Source organism: Delphinapterus leucas, chromosome 2, assembly GCF_059928025.1.
Source record: "Delphinapterus leucas isolate spDelLeu-1000000601 "Yukka" chromosome 2, BTC_Dleu_Yukka2, whole genome shotgun sequence".
Classification (NCBI taxonomy): Eukaryota; Metazoa; Chordata; class Mammalia; order Artiodactyla; family Monodontidae; genus Delphinapterus; species Delphinapterus leucas.
Genome location: NC_143130.1, coordinates 106,682,323 through 106,694,609, shown reverse-complemented (window position 1 = coordinate 106,694,609; position 12,287 = coordinate 106,682,323). Strand labels below are relative to the sequence as shown.

The window sequence follows — 12,287 nt, the reverse complement described above, 5'->3', positions numbered from 1 at the left end:
CTAGAGAGTTGCTCTTGGGGTGAGGGAAGGCATCTGCTCTAGACAGGGTATGGAGAGAGGGCTCCACTCTGACACTTACTCTGTAACACCAGACAAGGTATTGAACCTCTCTCATGTTCAATTCCCTTTTCTGCAAGTAGCCAGTATCTTTCTGGGGGTGCAGGGCTCAGCACTGGCATTCATCACCTCATTCACTTATCATAAGAACCCTGCATGGTAGATTCTATCAATATCCACATGGTAGATATGAGGAAATGGAAGCATAAAAATTATTAAGTCATTTTCCGAAGATCACTCAGCTACCGAGTGGTAGATCTAGAAATACAACCCAAGTCTTTGGTCTCAAGCACTTTGCTACACTGTCTCCCTAAAGTAGGATGGACCCAGCCTTGCAGGGTTCCAGTAAGAATTAAGTGAGAACACACATTCAAATCACCCAACACAATACCTTCCCTAGCTTAGGCACTCAACCAGCTGCAGGCAATGTGCAGAATCGTGCGGGGGGTGGGGGGGTGTTGGGAGACAGAATCTGAAATTGCAGAGGAATCGAGCCCAAGATAAATTTCAGTATTTTTCTGAGATATATGTAGCAGGTTACCTGGCAGATTTCATGTGTTATCATAAGTATCCATGGTCTATCGTGTTCTTATTGTTAATGAGAAGTCAATTCATTAAGGTGTTATATTGAGAGATTGGGTGGGCATATTATAATATGAAATGAGTATACCACCCAGTATTTGCTACAATTGTTTATTTTTTCCCATTATTGACTCTTGCTCCCACTTCTCAGGATATTGCTATACTACAAGAAAGGACACAGAGCAGTAGACACAATTATACTTACCAGAGAAGAAACCCCAAACTTGCACAACAATTCTGAGCTTTCTTTCCAAGGTAGCCTATAACTCTACAGGCAAAATCATCTCATGTGTTGTATATATCATTTGAAATCAATGACTTTCACATCTGGCTAGCAAAAGAAAAAAACCAGCCAGTTCTCCTGAATCCTCTCTCTCCTGATTTCTGCAGTGGGAAGTTTACTGACTGGTTCAGCGATGGCAGCCTGTATTGTGACTAGGCTTCACCACAATTTTACCCAATGTCACTAGAGGGCAGCAGCGAGGCCAGTGTAAGCATCACAAAATATTTGAGCAGGACACCAGGTGGCAGTGCTTCAGCTTTCTTTCTTGCTGCATGCAGTGTGCTAGAGCCTGATTCTCAAGGAAGGAAAATAGAAAGATTAAAGAGATAAAAGATAAAAGACTCCCAAAGGGGTGACATTTGAGAAAAGACATGAAGGAATTCAGAGGTGCACCATGTAGATATTTGGGGGCATAACATCACAATAGAGAGGACAAAGGCAAGGAGCACAGGTCTTGATATAGAAACATGCTTGGAGTGTTTAAGGAATAATACCTTTCCCTGTAGCCCCTTATTCTTCCCAGCACACTATTGCATAAGGAACTTGCTAAAGCATTCAGCACTGTTAACTGATTAGTGGATGATTTCCTCATCTATTGATCCTGGGGCGATTCGTGCCTAGGTTTGGCATCTTCTTTCCTAGTTCCCTTTAGGTTCCTGTTTAAACCAGTAATGTCACCATCACTGAGACATCCAGCCACCCTGTTCTGGGGCCAAATGCTTCTCCATAGTTCAAACCGTGCTCTTTAGGAGCCCCATAAATGCTACACTCTGGCTGACAATAAAAGTTAGAGATGATATTCACAGTTAGGAAAGTTATGTCTCATTTCCGAAAAATTAAAAAAATTGGAACAATAAAATCTATCTCATAGGGTTTATGATATTTGAATTAGATAATGAATCTGAAATGCATACTACAGTGCCTGACATATAGTAAGCCCAATAAGTACCAACTTTCTTTTTTCTAGTAAAACCTTCCTTTCCTTCAATGTCCGGGTCTGTGTTCTGTTACTGCTTGTTGTTTTCTTCACATCAGTTCAATGATGGGAGCTTCTAAGAAATTTACTTAATCACTTATTTTCCTGGAGACAGTCATTATTTTTCCCTCTCTTCTCAGGTCATATTCTTCTAGCCATACTGATTCACTCAGGATGCTAAAAGGACACTGATGAGGTTTTATTTTCATTTCCCTAATGAATAATAATAATAATATTCCCTGATGAATAATGATAATTTTTGTATATTTATTAGCTATTGGATATAATATTTCTGAATTGGAGCTCCAAGCTTTTGCCATTCTTATTAACTCTTTTCTTATTGATTTACATGAGCTTTTAATATATATTGCATTTGAGTCTTTATCAGAAATATGCATTGCAAATACAGTTTACCATTCTGTGCCTTGACTTTCCCCCCTATTAGCAGTGATTTTTAACAAAGACAATTTTAAAATATACTTTCATGTTCATAAGAAGCCAGTTTCAAAGTTTTATTTATTTTTTTTAACACTTTAAAAATGTTTTCACTTGGTGACTTCTGATGTGAAATCAGGCATCATTCTTAATGATATTTCCTAGAATACAATATATCGATTTTTCCCTGGGTATTGGCAAGATTATTTCCACTTAAATAGACCCCTGGGTTTGCCTTCAGTGCCTTGCAGATTTCTGCCAAAACCACAGTGGTGGACTTGCAGAATTCCTTATTCATCTTTATGGTTTTGCACATAGCATTGCTCCTGAATCAGAAACTTGTTTTTCAGGAAGTCAAGTAGAGCAGTGAGTGAAGGTACTTGCTATGAGCAAATGGGTTATGGAATGGGTAATGGAGATGGTAGTTATCAATACCACCTACAATCATGTGGTCATTTGCAGAAACAAGAACTATAATACTTATGACAATTTCTTTTTCATTTTGAAATGAATATGGTTATGTATACATTAACCATTTTTAAATCTCTCCCCTACTTGTCTGCCTGTGGTAACATATGAAGTGCAAGTAGAAGTTTATCTTATATCTCATTGTATCTCAGTGGTTAAGATGCAGGATTCAATGGGACAGTGTGAATGAGGTATAAGAGGAAAGAACACCACCCCAAAATGGATAAATTAACTTGGTGTACTCTCTTCGGGAGAGGGTTAGCTTGGTTTTGGTTGAATGGGGAATAACTGCATCTTATTAACAGGAAGCATAGTTTTGCTGTTGTGTTTATTTGAAAGTTGTGTTGTTAAAAGAGGTATAGATGGGTGACTAGTTGACATAGAGGGTACTGTAGTAGCTTTGTAGTGTCTCAGCTATCTGGAAATCTATGTCCCAGAATTTGCTTCCCTGTATTGTTCTGGGTTAGGGTTGGCCACAGAAAAGACTTGCGCAAGGTTTAGAAGGTAGTTGTCATGAAGTAGCCACCTTTTTTATGCTCTGCTGGTTGGTGCAGGGCTCCAGGAACTGGGCAACTCACACATGTGGCTGCTGATGAACTAGCTCATCTTATTGTTGACTCACAACTCCTCTACCGCCCACCCGATCTCCTCCTCATCTTCTCTTTTGTCTTGGACCAAGTATGCATGTAGCATGAGGGCAAATGACACCCACTTTTCCTTGAGGTCACCCACCATTGTGAGACTGAAGGAGGTGAGAGACAGACAAGTTTTAGTGTGTCTTTGTGTGTACCATTGTCCTCATGGGTTCTAGTATCTGTACATGTCACAGTCTGTCCATGCTTTTGTCCACATCCACCTTTCCTTCCCAAATGACACTCTACTGACTAACACTGAATTCAGGCTCAACACCAGATGCAAAGATAACAGCTTTGTATAGACCCCTCCACCAGCTCTAGCTATTGCCTGAGTTCTATTCTCTACAGTGAGTCTCTTATTCTAGATCACTTGTGATTTGCTTCTCTGATTGTACCCTGACACAAAGTCTAAGAGGAAAGGACTAAGGCAATGATTTTCATGACCATTTCAGATAACTAGACACAGGTTTGTGATGTGAGTGTCTTTAGGTGGAACTGCCACTTTAAATTATTATGGAGCAAGTTTTCAACTTTAGACAATTTTACACATGTTCTGTGTGATGGACTTAAAGTCAAAAATTCAAGACTGAGTATGTATTAGTAGAAAGTTACTCTGGACATCTGTTCCCAAGTGAGATAGCAGGAGATTTTATTTAGAATTAAATCTCCTGATCCAGACCACAGATTAAGCAACCACAGGAGTACCATTTCTTGTCTGGGGTCTGCAGGTGTGCCTTTCAGCGTGGCTCCCGCAGGAAGGGGGCTCTCTCTTATTGAGCTCTGGGGTTTTTGTTTGGCTTTTCCTATTACTTCAAGCACTGTGAGTTCCCAGAGAGCACAGAAGTAGTTTGCAGAATCTTCCACCAGTAAGGCTGAAATGGTGAGGCTGATGAATTTATGTCTTTTCTGAAAGTTTACAGAATAGCGGCCATTCTTTGCATTTTGGCCAGAAGAACTCTGATAAATAAGGAAAGTCATCTCTCCACTGGGAAGCTGCTTATACCAAAAAATATTGTACCAGCTCCAGCTTGTTTCATACTGACAGCTCAAGGTGACCGCCTCCCCTAGCTGACTGGATATGGCTGGCTGGACTTGAGTAACTTTCTGGGCCGCACCAAATCCTGTGGGAAAAAATCAGAAAACAGAGCTGAAGTAGTGAACAAAATAATGTAGGAATTAGACTAATTTAGGACCCAAAGAAAAACCAAATTGAAATCATGATAAGCTTTCTTTTCTCCAATCCTCCTTTCCTCCCCAAGTCCATGTGAAGTACCATGTGCCTGTGTGCAGTCCTTTCAACCTGAACATTTGTACCCATATTTGGAACCATCCCTACCAGAGAAGATGAAGGCCAGGAATACCCATTGCAGGCTGGAGAGCACCATATGGCAAGAATTCCCCTGCACATATGTTTTCAGTTCTGCCTCAAGCTGAGAGCTCAGTGTCTTTGAGGGCCTAGCAGCACATATACATAGTACCTGGGTTCCTGTGTCACTCCTCCAAACAGGAAGTAGGGTTTTATGTTCATAGACCACGTGGTCAGTGCACAGATGGGGAAAAAGCCTGGCTCACCACAAAACTATGTCTACTTTTCTTCCCACGGTAATTGTTAGGCAGTATCTGAAAAGGAGCATGGAAAAATTAGTATTAAAGTTTTGAGCTGAGGGGAACTACAGATTAAACAGGTTGACATGCGTTGATAATTATTCAGCAGAATAATTTTGCCGGTCCATTTAAAATAGAATTTAGTATAGGGTATGCACCCTTCTTGTCATCTACTTACTGGTCATTTTTTTAGCCTCTCTTTACTTTTCTCCATTCTGAATCAGTGGAGTTCTTTAAAAACTCACAGATTTTCAACTTTCTTGGTGAAAGGCAATATTATCCAAAATAATTAATGTATCTCTTTTTTTTAACCGGGTTCTAGGGCTCTATTTAGATTTTTCACTAAATAAAGTTACTTTAACATGAAATGTTAAAAAATCAGCCCCTCGGATTTTCAGAATCTATTCAGTTTTTTATGTTTTCATGAAATTATAACAGGAATAATATATTCTTTTGAAACCTGACATTGAGTCTTATTTATTAGACTTTGAGGAAGATCAGGATATTCCGGATCTTCAGTCCTGTTGCCTCCCCAAGTAGAACTGTACTTAGTAGATCATGTGTCCTATGCTTGTCTTGATGTCACATTTTCTATCCCATTGGTCCAAAGTGTTCAGTCTCACTTGTGAGGAGCTGATTATTTTTCTCTTTGTAAAATAAAGTCAAGATAAGCATGCCAGATCTTTCTGTGACACAATGCTATAATGCACTCCTACAAAACATGTTATCTACAGGCTGTAAACACTCAGTACATGTCAATGCCACAGAAGTTGGTAACTGACGTTTTGTATACTGTTACACGTTCTTGTGGAATGTAGCTGTCAATCTTCCATTTGGTTTCATTGTTTTAACGGAAGAATTAAAATAAAAGAACCAAAGGCAAATAGACAAGTAGAAAAGAAAGTACAGACAAGGTCTCTAAAACAGTGCTAGTCCTTTGACTTTAAGGTCAAAATAACTCATTAATGAGTGTCGCAGGGGTGAGAGTGTATTTTTAGTTGAGACATCTACTCCTCTGTCCCGTTTCACCTCTGAGTGCTGACAGGCAGCCGAGGCCCTGGTTTGCAATTATGTGTAGCTAAGCAGAGGAGAGCCATGAATGCCCACAGCAGTCTGGGGAGCAGCATAATGGCAGGATTTCCCCCTTGTTGAAATGGCCCTGCTCTGAGCTCCTGACAGTAAAGGTGCAAGGTCCCTCAGCTGCACTATAGCAGCTGTCTCTGAAATGTAGTTTGTGGGTGGATGAAGTCTGAATGTGTATAACACCCAGGTTGGGAGATTTGGCCTGCCTTAAACATTGTTCTCCCTTTCCTTGTGGTTTAATGATAAATGATTATATATAGTAAAGGACAGTCCAGTGATCAATATTGAAGGACATATGGGAAGGAGATTTATTACTTCAAATTTCCAAATTTAGTAAATTAATCTGTGATGGAATCTGAAGGGCTTACCAGAAACAAATTCATTATGAATCATGCTGTGTTTGCAAATATTCATTCATGTTCTTCTGATTGTTTTCTTGCCTCCAATTTCGATTCTAAGGTGAAATATGTTCACTGATCCTCGACTTCCCTATAAAAGATAAGCAAGAAGCCATCACCCCCCTTCCTTCCTACTTACCCGCCAAATCATGGGAACTGGTAACTTCACAACAGCAAATATCACTCAGACAAATGAGAACAAAACAGGGTTCTGACTTCTGTTATATCTCCAGTTGTGTACTGGAATAACAAATGGTAGTGGCAGTAAAATCATATTCACTTGTGATGTAACGCTATGCTTAACTTATTAGAAGTTGTAGGAAGCAAGGATCCACAGGTCCTCTAAATCCAAATATTTGGCCATGTGTTTGTCATGAGTGCACATACATTGTTTGGTGCAATTCTATAATTATTGTTATAGTTGTCACGAAGACAAAGCTTCTCATAACATACTGTTTAACCAGTGAAAATATAAAAACTATTAACAGTATAAACGCTTTCCAAAATAAAAATATTTCCTTCTCTTGACATTGAAAGAATGAAGATTCTTTTCCATTTTATCCTGAAATTTCATCTAATGAAGTTGTTTATGCCAAATGATCAAATTTTAAGCATTTTATTTTTGTTTCAGCACCTCATAAAGAAACCCCAATGAGAATAACTGAGTTATTCTGTTGTAGATTGTCTTCATACTCTCCTTGATTCCTTTATGGGAATTCCAAATTCACATATCATATGAGGGCACAGAATCACTACTGGGGTTCCCAGATCTTCCCTAGTCCCTCCCTGTGACATCCTTGATGACTGTTTTCTCATGCTGACCATGCATTCCCACCTAGGCATTATATCTTATTTTAATCTTGTATATTGCATTCAAGTGAAAGCTACTCTACTCATATATACATTCCATCCCAAATTTGTTATTAAACTGTTCAAACTACTATAAAAAAAGCAAATCAAACTTTGAGACCAGGGGAATTCATATAGTGACATCTTTGTTTTCAAATTTTAAATATAGTCATCATGCTGTACATTGCATCCCCAGGAGTAATTTATCTTTAACTGGAAGTTTGTACCTGTTGAACACCTTCACAGACTCCCACCCCCATCCCCACTGATTCTGACAATCGCCAATCTGTTCTCTGTACCTATGAGTTCTGCTGTGTCTGTGTGTGTGTGTGTGTGTGTGTGTGTGTGTGTCTGTGCCTGTGCTTTAGATTCCACATACAAGTGATTTCATACAGTATTTTTTAAATTTTAATTTTCATACAGTATTTGACTTTGTCTTCACTTAACATTATGCCCTCAAGTTTCATCCATGTTGTAAATGGCAGGGTTTCTTTTTTTTTTTTTTATGACATTATCCTTGTTCATTCATCTGTCAGTGGACACTTAGGTTGTTTCCAAGTCTTGGCTATTGTAGATGAGCTGCAATGAAGAGATATCTTTTTGAGATGGTGCTTTTATTTCCTTCAGGTATATACCCAGAAGTGGAAATGCTGGATCGTATAGTAGTGCTCGTTTTAATTTTTTTGAGGCATCTCCATACTGTTTGCCATAGACATTGCACTAATTTATGTTTCCACTGACAGTTCACAGGGTTCCCTCTTCTTTACATTCTTACCAACACTGTTTTTCTTTTGTTTTTGGTAATAGCCATTCTAACAGGTGTAAGGTGATACCTCATTTTCATTTTGATTTTCATTTCCCTGATTATTAGTCGTGTTGAGTATCTTCTAATTCACCCATTGGCCATTTGTATGGCTTCTTTGGGAAAATGTTTATTCAGATGATCTGCCTATTTTTTAATCAGATTGCTTTTTCTATTGATCATATGATATTTTAATATATTTTGATATTAACCCCTTATCAGATATATAATTGGAAAATATTTTCTCCCATTCCCTAGATTGCCTTCTCATTTTGTTCATGGTTTCTTTTGCCTCACAGTTTGATGTAGTTCCACTTGTTTATTACTGCTTTTGTTGTCTTTGCTTTTGGTGTCAAATACAAAAAATCACTGCCAAGACTGATGTGAAGGAATTTGCTCCGTATGCTTTCTTCTAGGAGTTTTATTGGGTTAGGTCTATGTTCAAGTCTCTAATCCAATTTGAGTTGATTTTTGTGTATGGTGTAAGATAAGTGTCCAGTTTCATTCTTTTGCATAGGGCTTTCCATTCTTCTTAACACCATTTATTGAAGAGACTTTCCTTTCCTGAAAGTATATTTTTGGCTTCTTTTTCATGAATTAATTGACTATGTACACATGGGTTTATTTTTACTTTTATTTTTTAACATCTTTATTGGAGTATAATTGCTTTACAATGTTGTGTTAGGTTCTGCTTTATAACAAAGTGAATCAACTATATGTATACATATATCCCCATATCCCCTCCCTCTTGCATCTCCCCCCGACCCTCCCTATCACACCCCTCTAGGTGGGCACAAAGCACCGAGGTGATCTCCCCGTGCGATGCAGCTGCTTCCTACTAGCTATCTATTCTAGATTTGGTAGTGTATATATGTCAGTGCTACTCACTCACTTCGTCCCAGCTTACCCTTCCCCCTCCCTGTGTACTCAAATCCATTCTCTACATCTGTGTCTTTGCTCCTGTCCTGCCCCTAAGTTCATCAGAACTTTTTTCCTTTTTTTTTAGATTCCACATATATGTGTTAGCATACGGTATTTGTTTTTCTCTTTCTGAATTACTTCACTCTGTATGACAGACTCCAGGTCCATCCACCTCACTACAAAAAACTCAATTTCGTTTCTTTTTATGGCTGAGTAATATTCCATTGTATATATGTGCCACATCTTCTTTATTCATTCATCTGTCCATGGACATTTAGGTTGCTTCCATGTCCTGGCTATTGTAAATAGGGTTTCAATGAACAGTGTGGTACATGCTTCTTTTTGAATTACGGTTTTCTCAGGGTATATGCCCAGTAGTGGGATTGCTGGGTCATATGATAGTTCTGTTTTTAGTTTTTTAAGGAACCTCCATACTGTTCTCCATAGTGGCTGAATCAATTTACATTCCCACCAACAGTGCAAGAGGGTTCCCTTTTTCCACACCCTCTCTAAAATTTATTGTTTGTAGAATTTTTGATGATGGCCATTCTGACCAGTGTGAGGTGATACCTCATTGTAGTTTTGATTTGCACTTCTCTAATGAGTAGTGATGTTGAGCATCTTTTCATGCATTTGTTGGCAATCTGTATATCTTCTTTGGAGAAATGTCTATTTAGATCTTCTGCCCAGTTTTGGATTGGGTTGTTTGTTTCCTTGATATTGAGCTGCATGAGCTGCTTGTATATTTTGGAGATTAATTGTTTGTCAGTTGCTTCGTTTGCAACAAAATATTTTCTCCCATTCTGAGGGTTATCTTTTTGTCTTGTTTATGATTTCCTTTGCTGTGAAAAAGCTTTTAAGTTTCATTAGGTCCCATTTGTTTATTTTTGTTTTTATTTCCATTTCTCTAGGAGGTGGGTCAAAAAAGATCTTGCTGTGATTTATGTCAAGGAGTGTTCTGCCTATGTTTTCCTCTAAGAGTTTGATAGTGTCTGGTCTTACATTTAGGTCTGTAATCCATTCTGAGTTTATTTTTGTGTATGGTGTTCGAAAGTGTTCTAATTCATTCTTTTACATGTAGCTGTCCAGTTTTCCCAGCACCACTTATTGAAGAGGCTGTCTTTTCTCCATTGTATATTCTTGCCTCCTTTATCAAAGATAAGGTGATCATATGTGCGTGGGTTTATCTCTGGGCTTTCTATCCTGTTTCACTGATCTATACTTCTGTTTTTGTGCCAGTACCATACTGTCGTGATTACTGTAGCCCTGTAGCATATTCTGAAGTCAGGGAGCCTGATCCCTCCAGATCCATTTTTCTTTCTCAAGATTGCTTTGCCTATTCAGGGTCTTTTGTGTTTCCATGCAAATTTTAAAAGTTTTTGTTCTAGTTCTGTAAAAAAAAAAATGCCATTGTTTGTTTGATAGGGATTGCTTTGAATCTGTAGATTGCTTTGGGTAGTATTGTCATTTTCACAATGTTGATTCTTCCAATTGAAGAACATGGTATATCTCTCTATCTGTTTCTCAATCTGAAGAAATCTGTTTAATTGCTTCCATCAGTGTCTTATAGTTTTCTGCATACAGGTCTTTTGTCTCTTTAGGTAGGTTTATTCCTAGGTATTTTATTCTTTTTGTTGCAATAGTAAATGGGAGTGTTTCCATAATTTCTCTTTCAGATTTTTCATCATTAGTGTATAGGAATGCAAGAGATTTCTGTGCATTAATTTTGTACCCTGTTACTTTACCAGATTCATTGATGAGCTCTAGTAGTTTTCTGGTATCATCTTTAGGACTCTCTATGTATAGTAGCATGTCGTCTGCAAACAGTGACAGCTTTACTTCTTCTTTTCTGATTTGGATTCCTTTTATTTGTTTTTCTGGCTAAAACTTCCAAAACTATTTTGAATAATAGTGGCGAGAGTGGACAACCTTTGTCTTGTTCCTGATTTTAGAGGAAGTGGTTTCAGTTTTTCACCATTGAGGATGATGTTGGCTGTGGGTTTGTCACATATGGCCTTTATTACGTTGAGGTAAGTTCCCTCTATGCCTACTTTCTGGAGAGCTTTTATCATAAACAGGTGTTGAATTTTGTTGAAAGCTTTTTCTGCACCTATTGAGATGATCATATGTTTTTTATCCTTCAGTTTGTTAATATGGTGTATCACATTGATTGATTTGCATATACTGAAAAATCCTTGCATTCCTGGGATAAAGCTCACTTGATCATGGTTTATGATCCTTTTAATGTGTTGTTGGATTCTGTTTGCTAGTATTTTGTTGAGGATTTTTGCATCTATGTTCATCAGTGATATTGGTCTATAGTTTTCTTTCTTTGTGACACCTTTGGTTTTGGTATCAGGGTGATGGTGGCCTCATAGAATGAGTTTGGGAGTGTTCCTGCCTCTGCTATATTTTGCAAGAGTTTGAGAAGGATGGTGTTAGCTCTTCTCTAAATGTTTGATAGAATTCGCCTGTGAAGCCAACTGATCCTGGGCTTCTGTTCGTGGGAAGATTTTTAATCACACTTTCAATTTCGGTGCTTGTGATTGGTCTATTTATATTTTCTATTTCTTCCTGGTTCAGTCTCAGAAAGTTGTGCTTTTCTAAGCATTTGTCTATTTCTTCCAGGTGGTCCATTTTATTGGCATATAGTTGCTTGTAGTAATCCCTCATGATCCTTTGTATTTCTGCAGTGTCAATTGTTACTTCTCCTTTTTCATTTCTACTTCTGTTGATTTGAGTCTCCTTCCCTTTTTTCTTGATGAGTCTGACTAGTGGTTTATCAATTTGTTTATCTTCTCAAAGAAAGAGCTTTTAGTTTTATTGATCTTGGATATTGTTTCCTTCATTTCTTTTTCATTTATTCCTGATCTGATCTTTATGACTTCTTTCCTTCTGCTAAATTTGGGGTTCTTTTGTTCTTCTTTCTCTAATGGCTTTAGGTGTAAGGTTAGGTTGTTTATTTGAGCTTTTTCTTGTTTCTTAAGGTAGGATTGTATTGCTATAAACTTCCCTCTTAGAACTGCTTTTGGGGCATCCGATATGTTTGGGGTCGTCGTGTTTTCATTGTCATTTGTTTCTAGGTAGTTTTTGGTTTCCTCTTTGATTTCTCAGTGATCTCCTGGTTATTTAGTAGTGTATTGTTTAGCCTCCATGTGTTTGCATTTTTTACAGTTCTTTTCCTGTAATTGAT

At 38.0% G+C, this 12,287-nt stretch overlaps 1 protein-coding gene across 7 annotated transcripts in view; it reads left to right on the top strand.

Moving 5' to 3' along the window:
* The window catches only part of LOC115803651 (sal-like protein 2), a 900,219-nt gene that overhangs the window by 155,586 nt on the left and 732,346 nt on the right, over positions 1-12,287 (top strand). The window lies entirely within an intron of this gene.